The following is a 12,027-nucleotide window of genomic DNA, read 5'->3' as shown; positions in this document are numbered from 1 at the left end:
GTGCCTGGAAATCTGCTCCCTTTTGGGGAAGGAGACGAGACACCCTTCTTGTGGCTTTCTGCAATGAAGTCAGAGGCCAGAAGGACGCTGGCTAAAGGTGAGAAATGGACTTGTGGCGGCATTCCCTGCTCGGTCACTGCTGTCGCTGTGGCTGAGCAGTGCTGTGGTGGGTAACAATCCCTCTGAAGATTGGAGATGGTTTGTAAAGGTGTGGGACATCCCACCCCTTCTCTCTGAGCAGATTCCCTGGAGGAGTAAGGGATCCCTCGGGAGGAGTAGGAATCAGCTGGCTGTACCCAGATAAGCCAGCACTCTGTCCTGGAAATTATTTCCTGGTGCTGTGGCTCCAAGACACTTGACCTTCATCCTCTCTCCTGTAAGTTCTGCAGCAGGGCTGCCCTGCTGAATCACAGCACTCACTCCAGTGCTGGCAGCGTTTGTGTTTACCTCCTGTGGAGGGGAGTGACCAGGTCTGGAGAAGGTGAAAAACCTGCCCTGTGCAGATCTCTTGGGTTTCATCCTTTTTACTGAGCAGACTTTTGTCTTGATGGTCTCTAAGCACCTCTTCCCTTGCAGCATCATTTCTGCACATGGAGCTGCCGCCTCCTCGGGCAGCCCAGCTCTGTGCTGGAGCACAGATGTCAAGATACAGAGGAGATGTGTATGGAGAGTAATAAATAAAGATTCTCCAGATGGCCGTATGTCAGGTCACTCGAGCCCACCTGCTGCTCTGGTGCAGTAGCGTGTTAAATGCCGGGAAGGATAGAACAAGGAGAAAAGCAAATGCTGAATTGGTGTAACTGGGGCCTCATCCTGATCACCCCTGTCCTGGGGGACTTCATATGTGATGACCACAGGAGCAGGCTGGCAGACTTGTGTCCTTTATTCTTGGGAACTCTGTTTTCCCTTCCTGGCTCTGTGCAAGGACCGGTGCTTTGGTGTGAGGGTACAGACCTCCCACCCCGAGCCCCACCTCACCCTGGGAGGCTCTGGGTGCTGAGAGATGGCAGCAGCCACTTCCCTTGGGGTAAGGCTGGTACAGCTGCAGCAGGCATGGCTGAGCCTGAGGACAACTCATGGCATTTTGGTGATATTTAGGAGAAGCAGAAGAAACAAACAACAGTTTAGTGCAGCCTCTGCCTTGCCAAAGGTGGCTGCCTTCCCAGCTCCAGCAAAGGAGCAAAACTGGAGGGGCTGGAGGTACTACAGGAAGATGCTGGGTGACTATTGCCCTCTCTCAGGACCCCACCTCCAAAATTCATAATCTCCAGTGATTTCTCCCCCCCAAAAAGGTGCCAGGATAGAGAGCTGTTGCTGCCCTTTCCCTTCCCTGGGTAGCCCAGCATCTGCACCACCAACACTGGGGTATCCTGTGCTCAGCCTTGCATTACTGGGGCTGGCAGTTCAGAGCAGGCACCACATCCTCTGCCCAGGAACGGGGAAAGGAGAGGTGGAAACACACCCCGAGGTTGGTTGGGCATGGCTGAGGCAGATCTCCCTCACAGCCAGTTCAGCTTCCCCCTTCCTTCCCAAGGCAAGGCAAGGGGCTTTAACATTAGCAGGAGCATCACAAACCATCTGAACTGCGGATTTGGCTTTGCAGAGGCCTCTCCCCCTCCCCTGGCAGTGTGAAATCACCACCTTTGCATTCCCTGCTCTTGATTTACTGAAATGCCTGAGAGCTCCCACTTGCCTCCTGGGTGCCTCAAAGCAGAGCTGGAGAGCGGCGCCGAGGCGGGAGGGTTTGTTTGCATTTACAGGGAAACCTGTTAATAAAGGAGACCAAAGGGACTGCTCTTTTCCTGGCTGCGGGAACAGATGGCTGGATAACGCAGTGCAATTAATATGCAGGGAGTCCTGCCGGGGCAGGGATTTGATTGCCTGTTAGGAGAGGTTAGCACGCTCAAGCTGAGCTCTGCCACCACACTGCCCATCCCTGGCACCTGCTGCCTGCGGGGACTCCGTGGGGACACTGGGACAGATTGGATGGGGTCACAGATGAGACTGTGGGCACTGGACATAGGGCAGGATGCAGCTGGGGGCTCTGGGACAGTGGCAGGTCTCTGCTTCTCCCATGCTGGGTGATGCTCTGGGAGGGTTTGTAAAAGCAAAGGATGGCTCTGGTGATGAATGACTGCTCAGAGGTACTTCCAGGCTGGAAGGGCGACACTGGATCATTCTTTCCTCCTGGACTTGTTACCTCCAGGTTAAGGCCATGCCAAGGAAAGCAGCAGGCAGGAGCTCCTGGATGAGCTGAGGGAGGTGGGCACAGGATGTGGGCATCTCCTTGCTGCAGCACAGCATGGGTACAGAACATTTCCCAGGGCTTCAAAGAGAGACCCGATAAATCCACAAGAAGAAAAACTCGTACCAAGCGCTAGGAGGGTTAGGGAGCCCTGGGGAAGCAGGAAACCCAGCAAACCCACCCCAGCACTGAGCTGGGCCACGTGGCCACATGGTCAAGCCCAAATCGATGGGAGCCTCCAGCCACCAGGCCACGATCGAATGGCCCAAGGTCACCCTGGGCACGCGTGGGGCTGTTCCGATGCCCCGTCCCCATCGTACCCTGGGCTCTCACGGGATCGTGGTGCCCCTCAGCCCCTTCCCCTTCATGCCTTTGCTTTGCCCCCCCATTTTCTGGCATTTTCTTCCCTCCCCCCGCCTCGTCGGGGCTGCTGAGCACCATGAAAGCCAGCGCCAGGCTTTGATCAGGGGCTGCTGCCTGTGCCGTGCCAGCAGCACGTTCCCGCACGGCACCGCCACTCCCGGCCGCCCTTTCTTCTGCGTCAGGAGGAGGCTGCTGGAGATGTCGAACCTCAGCGCAAATCCTTGCAATTAGGCCTGTTCTGCTGCCTGCCTCGTTTGATCTCCTTTAATTATTTATCGCCTTTTCTTTCTCCTTCTCCTTCCCAAATCCTCGGTTTCTTTCAAGTGATGATTTTCCTCCTCTCCCCCCAGCCGTGGCTGGCTCTGCCTGTTTGCCTGCAATTACCGACCCTTCTGCTCTTTCCATCTCTCCCCTTTTGTTCTCCACCAGATCACCCCTTCTCGCTGCTTTCATGGCTTCACCCTGCCTGGCAGCTTTTTCTCACTGCTTTTCTTGATTTTTCCCATCTGAATGGCTGTTGCCTTTCTCCATCCCGTTCCAGGTGTGATTCTGGCTGTGTTTGCTGCCTGTGCCAGCTCTCTGGCTGGGATCCTGCACCCTGGGCTGGGCTATGCTCCATGTCCCACTGCTGTTCTCCTGGGCTACTGGTCAAACCCTGGTGTGGTCCTGCTACAAAGCCCTGGCTCCTGGCCAAGACCAGGAAATGGGGCTCTTGTCCATCCCCTCCCTATGCCAGGGTCTCCCCGTGCTGTTTTTTCATCCCTCATCTCTTTTGTTTCCCAGGACCTGATGCATTATTCAGCGCTGCGGACGCTGCGGGGTGTTGGGAAGATAATGGTGCTGCAAAGGGCATGGGCTCACCCTGGCGATGCTGGATTTTCCTGTCATGGGCTGTTTTCCCTCTCCAGCATTAAACCAGGAATAGTCCTGACCACGCAGGAGGTTCCTCCTAGGAGGTGACGTCTGCTGTCAGCCCAGGGGGAACACAGGACAAAGGTAGGGGCAGGGGAAGGCAACAATGGCCCTGGCAGTGCTCCAGGGGCTGCACCTCCCTAATCCAGCCCCACTGCTTGGCTGGAGCTTAACAGAGACACAGGTCCAACACACAGCCACTTGTTTGTGTTGTCCCTACAGGAGTAATGGATGCAGGATGTAAGTTTTGCTCAGCAGATGCAGCAAACAACCCCAAACTGTTGTTTAATCCTTGTGGAAAGAGCATGCTCATGCCCTCCACCCTGTTTGCATCTGGGCACCGTGTCCCCCCCAGCTGGATCTGTCCCCATGGCCTGCTGCCACCTCAACCCTGTGCACAGGGACAGAGAGGAAGGGATGGAGTGATTTTGGGCTGGTGTTGCTGGCAGCATTTTGGTTCCTGGGTCTGTCCTCCCTCAGGAAACAGAGCATCACCCAGCTGCCACCAATTGTGGAGACATCCCCACCAGGACAGGCCTCTCCAGGCTTGGCTGCCCCCCCAGAAAAGCTCCGCTCAGCCCCCAGCTCTGGCTGCCCATCCCTGTCTCTGCAGCAACTCCCTCCCCAAATCCTGCTCCAAGGCCAAATCCCCCATGGAGTGACAGCCAGGTGGGTTTTTTTGGGGCTCTGCTTGGGAACTAGCAGCCAAATTCAGGAGGGTGCTGTGGTCACATGGGACGCAGAGCCCAGGCAGTGCAGGGGAAACTGAGCCAGGGGTGGGACTGGGTGTCCCCAGTCAGGTGCCTTTGGTGTCCCTGGCAGAGCAGCCAGGGTGAATTCAGAGTGATTTGGGCAGCTAAGCCCCGGCCATGACCACACCAGGCAGTTTTGAGGTGGCTTAGGGAAGGTTTGGGAGCTTTCCCCCTGCTCCAGTTTCACCATTTCTTGGCCGCCAAGGAGGGCCAGTGCTTGGCATCACTGAAGGAAATGGAAATTAATTATGGGCTCGTTAGCACCGACTCATTATCTGAGCTGCAGCACTGCCCATCCCAAGGCCCCTGCACCTGCTGGGATTGGGGTGCTCCGGGTGCTCCCAGGCAGGGCTGGGAGGCACTGGGCTGGCCCTTGGGAGCACTGGGGGTAATCATGGTGAGGAGATAAGGGGTGGGATGAAATTCAGCGTGGAATATGGGATGGGGTGTGATTCAGAGTAGGGTATGAGATGGGATACTGGTAGAATACGGGATGGTATAGGATACAGGATGTGGTATGGGATAGGATGCAGTGTGGGATATGGGATGGGATACAGGGTGGGATATGGGATTTAGAATAGGATCTAGAAGGGGCTGGGATATGGGATGGGATGCAGTGTGGGATATGGGATGGGTTGGGATTCAGGGTAGCTTATGGGATGAGATGGAATACAGAAAGGGATGGGATACAGAGTGGGGTACAGGGTGGGGGCGTTTCTGGCAATTGCATCCCCCAGGCATGAACACCCCATGGCAGCCTTGAAGGGGAGGTGGAGGGGCACCGGGGAGAGCCATGAGGTGTTGGGGGATTGGGGCAGAGGGTTGTACGATAGTGGGGGTGTGTGGGGGCTGTGGGGTGAGGCATGAGGGGCTCCATGGAATGATGAAGGGTGGGTTGTGGAAGGATGGAGGGGGCCTGTGGGAAGGATGGGGGCCTCTGTGGAAGGAATTACGGCAGAGCTTTGTAAAGGATGGAGGGGGGGCTGTGGAAGGGCGGAGTGCACTGTGGAGGGATGGGGGCCTGGGGAAGGATGGGGGACTCTGTAAGGATGGGAGGCTGTGTTAGGATGGGGGCTCTGTGAAGTGAGGGAGGGGCTGTGTGAGGACGGGGTGCTCTGAGCAGTGAGAGGAGGGCTGTGTAAAGATGGGGCTCTGCAGAAGGATGGGGTGCTCTGAGCAGTGCAGGGGGCTCTGTATAAGGACGGGGGGCTCTGTGCGGTGAGGGGGCTCTCTGAGGGGGGGCTGTGTAAGGACAGGGGGCTCTGTGTAAGGACGGGGTGCTCCGTGTAAAGACGGGGGCTCTGTGTAATGATGGGATGTTCTGAGCAGTGAGGGGGAGCTGTGGAAGGACGGGGCTCTGTGGAAGGACAGGTTGGCTGGGGAAGGGTGAAGGGGGATATATGGAAGGAACGGGGCATCCGTGTAGGGACAGGGGCTCTGTGTAAGGGACGGCGGGTCCGTGTAAGGACGGGGGTCTGTGTAAGGATGGGGGGTCCGTGCAGGGACAGGGGGTCCGTGTAAGGACGGGGGGGGTCCGTGCAAGGACAGGGGCTCCGTGTAGGGACGGGGTGCTGTGTGTAGGGACGGGGTGCTCTGTGTAAGGACGGGGTGCTCTGTGTAGGGACGGGGTGCCCTGTGTAAGGACGGGGTGCTCTGTGTAAGGACGGGGTGCCCTGTGTAAGGACGGGGTGCTCTGTGTAAGGACGGGGTGCCCTGTGTAAGGACGGGGTGCTCTGTGTCAGGACGGGGCTCTCGGAGCAGCGCGGCGCGGGGCGGTGCGGGCGCGCCCTCCGGCCGGCAGGCGGCGCTGCGGGCTGAGGCCGCTCCGTGCCCGCGGCGGCGGCGCTCTGTGTCGGGCGGCTCCGTGTGCCGGAGCTGTCCAGCACTTCAGCAGGGGCCGCGCCGGGGCCGCGCGGGAGGGGCCGCGGCCGGCGGGACCCCCGGCGCTCACCGGCACCCCCGGCACCCCCCGGCACCCCCGGCACCCCCCGTGGCCAGCAGGGACCCAGCGGGGCCGGGCCCAGCGGGACGGCGGGGCGAGGTGAGGCGCGGCCGGGCCCGGGGCTGTCGGGCCGGCAGCCGGCGGGGGTGAGGGGGGGGCCCGGGGGGCGGCGGGACCCCGCTGGGCACTGAGGGGAACTCTGGGAGGTGCGGGAGGTGCGGGAGGACGAGGCCCCCCCACCCAGCCGGTGATGCTCGCTGGGGGCAGGGGGGTGAGGACCCCCAGGGATGGGGACTAGGGGTGCGTTGCTCCTCAGGGGGCTGGGAATTGGGGTCTCCAAAGCGACATGGGTGGAAGGGGTGGGTAAGGCGTGCATCGTATTGTGGGTTCTGGGACGGCTGGGGACCTCGCCGGGAGGGGTGTGCCAGGGATGTCCCCCCGTGAGGTTAGATGCTCCTGGGGATGTGGGATGGGGCGAGGAGTCTGGAGATGAGGTGCTTTTTGGGGCACGGGGGGTCCCTCCAGAGACGTGGATGTGCTGGGGGCTCCCTGGTGCTGGGGGAGTGGCTGGGGGGGCACCCACATCCGTCTTTTCCATGCTGTGGGGAGCCAGGCTGGACTGGGACAGTGGGTGACCCTCAGCAGCAGGTTTTTGGCTGGGAAGGACGGGACAGTGCTGAGCCCTCAGCTGGTGCCTTGTGTGGTACAGGCGGGAGACGAGGCTGAGACAAGCCCCTGCCTCTGCTGCGTGGACCCCCAGGCTGTGCTGGGGAGGGTTTGGCTGATGAGATTTCAAACCCTGCGGGTGTTGCACGAGGGAAGGAGAGGGGCAAGGCTTGGCAGCGGGGAGCCACAGCAGCGACTCAACCGCTCGTCTTTTGGGAGCGTTTTGTGTTTCTCCTTCGCAGATCAGGTCTGTCCCCAGGGATGTCCAAGCAGTGCCACGCAGGGGGCTGGTGGTGAGGGGTCAGGCCATGGCTCAGGGGGAGCAGGTGGCTTTCAGAGGACACAGGTTCATTCATTCCCTCCAGAGCGAGATTTCAGACTGGATGTGTCTTGGTTTGCCTGTGCTCCCACTGCTGTAGGGGGGTCACCTGGGGGCTGGCAGCATTTGGAGGTGTCTCAGGTTGGTGAAAAATGTCAAGGACCTTCTCCAAGGGTGCAGGTGCTCATGCCCTGGTTGGTCTCCTTGCCCTGGCATGTGGATTCTTCTCTGGCAGGAGCACAGGGACACCCCTGATAGGGGGGATTTTGGGGACAGTGTTTGTGTCCAAACACACATCTTCATTTCTCTGTCCCACTGCCGGCGTGGCCTCACACAACACCACCTTCTGTGTCTCACCTGCTTTCCCTAAATTCCTCTAGCATCCCACCTGCCTCCCCTTGCCCCAGGACTCATCCTAGCAACACGTGCAGGGAACGTCGGGGGCTTTCAGAGCCAGAAGTTGGGCAGATTTTAAGGGAACCTTTGGTCCTTGGTCGCTGTTGGGAATGGCAAGCAGGGGTTTTGCCAGGCAGAGGGGTGCAGGGGTCTTGGTTGGCTTTGTCCCTGGTGCCAAGGAAATGATGCTTTTTCCCTGGACAAAGGGTCTCGTGCCCCAGGGGCCAGATCCAGTTGTGGGTGGATGTGTGGCAGCGGGTCCTGGAGGCTGCTTGAAGAGGAAGCAGAGGGTGCTCACCCCGTATCTCTGGGCAGGGGATGCCTGCGGGGTGCAGGTCACCCTAAAGGCTTAGTCCTTATGCTGAGGGCCTGCCGGATGTTGGGGTCCCCAGTCCCTAAAGCCTTTTCTCCTCCTCCTCCTTCCTGTCTCCCAGCTCCCGTTTTCCCCGGCCAGGTGGCCCGTGGCTTATATAACGTGCTCAAACCCCGGAATAGCTCCTCCCGTTACACAACCACCCAGGCAGCCACGGGGGGGGATGGTGAGGGGGATTCCCAGCTGGATGCTCCCCCTGCACTGGCCGTGACCCCCCTATACCTGCAGCACTCGGCCCCAGGGGTTGTTCGCTGGGATTGTGTCCCCATTGGGGAAGGTGACCTCATTGTGGCAGTCATCCCCCTGCTCCTCCATGTGCTCAGTAATTGCTTTTATTTGTAGTAGAGTTATTACTCCCCTTCCTCAGAGGGGTGATGGGCCTCGGGCTGACTGTGCCTCTTCCTGACTCCTTGCCCAGCAAAGCAAATGGCCCAGGTGCAAAACCTGGGGTGGCTGTTTCCCCTCTCCATCCCCATTCCTTATTTAAGCACCTCCTGTTTGGGGTAGGTCTGGCAGGGCATTCCCAAGGGGATGAGGAAAGTGTGACCAGAGGGGCACAGGGCTGGGGATCCCATAGGAAAACCCATCACCTGGATCCACTGCCTCTCCACTCGGCATGGGGGGATGTGCTCCTCCTTTCCCTCATCCCTGATTCAGGAATGGGGTCACTGCATGGGTCCTGGGGCTGCTCCCTATCGTGGTGTGACCCCTTTCCCACCAGCTCTTCTCCAGCCAGAGCTGAGAACGGAGCTTCTCAACAGCCAGCAGCCCAAGGGGTTCAGGCTGGGGGGGCTTCAGCCACGGCATTTTGGGGACGGGGGTAACTCCTGGCTCCTAACCCTCCATTGTGCCTTTTTCTCTGGATCTTCTCCAGGGGATCTCTGTGCCCACACCCCTGTGTGATGCTTGTCTGGTGGGGGGCCAGTCCCCAAGCTTGGCTCCCCCATCCCTACATCCCCAAGCCAGGAAGGAGCCCAGTTGCTTAGCAACTGTTTAGCTTCTCCACCAGCCTACTCATCTATTTTAAAATATATATATGTATTTTTATATATGTATATATATATCTGCACAGACGTAGGTATGCACAAGCAGCTGCAGCTCCTGACCCCCTAGCCAGCATCCATATATTCTTTACTAATTGCTTTAAAGTCTGTGAGGTGTCAAATTTTGCTCGGGCAGCTGTAGAAAAGGATGCCCCGGGCTTGGGAAAACAGGGGTGGAAGCACTGCGAGGGCTGTCACCAACCCCTTCCCACTGCCCCTTCCCACGGGCATCGTCCCTGTGGCTTGGGACTGGAGGACAGCACTAACAAGCCCTGGAATGGCTGCACTTTCAAAGCTAGATTTGCCTTTTTTCCTTATTCTTGAAGGTCTGACTCATGGTTTTTGGCACTGGAAGGCAGCTCTGGAGAAGGTCAGCCCAATTAATGGCAGCAACCCCAGACTTTTCTTCCTTGTAACTCCAGCTGGGTGTTTAGAGGAGGCCGACTGCCTGGCCATGGTGTTCTGGCATATTTTGTGTCCTGAAAAAAAAGATCTTCTCCAAGTGTCACCACGGCACAGACAGGGAGCAGCCTGGGATGGGGCTGTACGTGCTTGGGGACAGGGTTATGGTTTCAGTTGGTGGTGGTATGTCCTGATGAGATCCCAACAGGCAGGAGAACATGGGTACCACCCCTCTGAGCTTCTCTGGAGTGACTGGAGCATCCTCATCTCATCCGGGCTGTTCCTGGCGTGTTGGGGCCGAGCTCTGGCACGCTCAGTGCATGAGTGGTCCAGGGAGCCGCCGTGCTGGGCTCGCTGCCCACATCCCGTGCCCGCATCCCGGCACGCGGGCGCTCACGGCCGCCCCGGCTGGTGCAGCTGGATGTGGCGAGAATTAATGGAGCACCAGCCGGAGGCGGCTTTAATTAGCACCGAGGCACGGGGAGGGGGCAGGATGCCCGGGGACCGCTGCGGCCTTTCCCCAGCGAGAGAGAGATGCCGGGAGAGCATCCAGGCACCCGGGAGAGCATCCAGGCACTGCCGGCCCCCCCCGCTGCCATCCTCGCTCCCCCCGGGACGCGGCTCCATCCGCAGTACGGCGGCAGGGCCCTGCGGCGGCGGCTGCTCAGCGCCGGGGGCTGCGGGCATGGCCCGGGGGCTGAGCGGGGCCAAGGGGGGATTTCAGCAGAGCCGGCTGGGAAGGGGCTTGTTCTGGGCTGGGAAGTAAAAAGGCCAAAGCAGTTTGGTGAAATAACTCTCTTTTCCCCGTCATTTTGCTTCTTTCTTTTCGGGCTGGAGTTCTGAACCCGTGAGCTGGACAAAGCCCAGGTGGGACAGCCCCAGGGCTGGGACATGGGGACGGCCACATCCTGGGGCCACCCCACTCCAGCCCACAGGGAGTGAGCTCTGTTCACAGCTTGGCTGGAAACCAGCAGCCCCAAAATCTGGCAGGATGGCGGGGCTGACCCTTGCACCCCAAGCTGACAGGGTCTGGCCTGGCTGTGTGACAGGGGGACAGCACAGAGTGTCCGTCCTTCTGTCTGTCCTGGCAGTCACCGAGCTGGCACTGTGGGTGCCCAGGTCCTCCACACCTTGGGTGTGATTCAGCATGGCTGGGAAGGGAGGGAGAGACCCAGGCATGGGATGGAGGATGGTGGTGAAGGGTGAGGAGGAGGAGAATAGAAAATAGGGATGAAGATGGAAGATGGGGATGAGGAGAGTGGAGAATAGGGATGAGGATGGTGAATGGGGATGAGAATGGTGGATGGGAATGGAGAATGGGGATGAGGATGGTGGATGGGGATGAGGAGGAGGAAGGGGATGAGGGGGAGGATGGGGGATGAGGAGGAGGATGGAATTTGGGGATGAAAGTGAAGATAGGGATGGAGGATGAGGATGGAGGATGGTGCATCTCTGAACACTTCCAAAAGCTCTAATCCAGGCATCAGAAAGCACCTGCAATCTGAAAAGCTGGATTGACCTCCCCAAGGCCCAAGGTGGCACGTGGGAGGAGGATCAGCATCCCAAAACACGTGGGCGAATGCCTGGTTAATATGGGAAGACAGGGATTTGCTCAGAAGTCTCCAGCCCATGGTGCCAGGGGGTTTGAGCCCTCCTGGGTGGCAGTAAGGGAATTTAGGAGGTGGGAATGAATGCCAGCAACTGTCTCCAGCTACATCCTGCAGCCTTTGGGAGTCTGTGGAGACACAGAGCTCTCCCCAGGATGTCTCCTCTCCCTCTGGGCGAGGCAGCCGGGCAGCGGCTGCCAGTGATTGATGTTTTGTGGGTAATTACTGCAGATAATGAAATATTTAACCATCATCTTTATTATCGGGGTAGTGCTGAGCCAGGCAGGAAACCACTGCTGTTTGGACAGGGCTGTGCTGGTGGGTTTGGTGCTGGTTTTGGTGCTGGCAGAGCCGGGTGGTCCCTGTGTGGCGGCCGATGGATTGAGGGTGTGATGGTGGCAGCCACTCTGTGTCACTGGGCTGTCCCTTGTGGGTGCAGGGCATCGCTGGGGTTCTCCTTGCAGGGCAGGGAGAGCACAGACCCAGCTGGGGAACATGGGCTCCCTCTGTCCTTGTCCCCATTGTCACCAGCAGTGTAGGGCTGGCTCTGTTTGGCACCCAGGGATTTTGCCTGGGGCGCCTTTGGAGAGCTGGGGGAGGGTTGTGGGTGGGTTTTTCCCATTCCTTTGTTTCCCTGCCCGTGCTGTGGCTGAGGCAGGGGGCTGGTGGCAGCTCCTATGGTGGATATTGCTCAGGGCTGAGAGGCCACTGGGATGTCCATCCCCAGTCTGGCTCCACCTTCCTGGCCCTAGGTGCAAGGGGGGTTTCACCAGCTCCATCCTTTTCATGGAAACAGGAAGCATTTCCTGGCGGATCTGCACACCTCCCCCACCATGCAGCCTTCTCCCACAGGTACTGATCCAGCTGCCAGTTTGTCTCCATCTACCTGCCCAGCTCTGTATCCCACACACTCTCAAGGTTTCTCAGCAATGAATTTATCCACTGCTGGGCTCAGGATAAAATGAATTCCCACTGGGGACAAGCAAGCAGAGGCTGCTGCAGGAAAC

This window comes from Coloeus monedula (genome assembly GCF_965178545.1).
Source record: "Coloeus monedula genome assembly, chromosome: 20".
NCBI classification, from domain to species: Eukaryota; Metazoa; Chordata; class Aves; order Passeriformes; family Corvidae; genus Coloeus; species Coloeus monedula.
Note: the sequence above shows the minus strand (reverse complement) of the source record.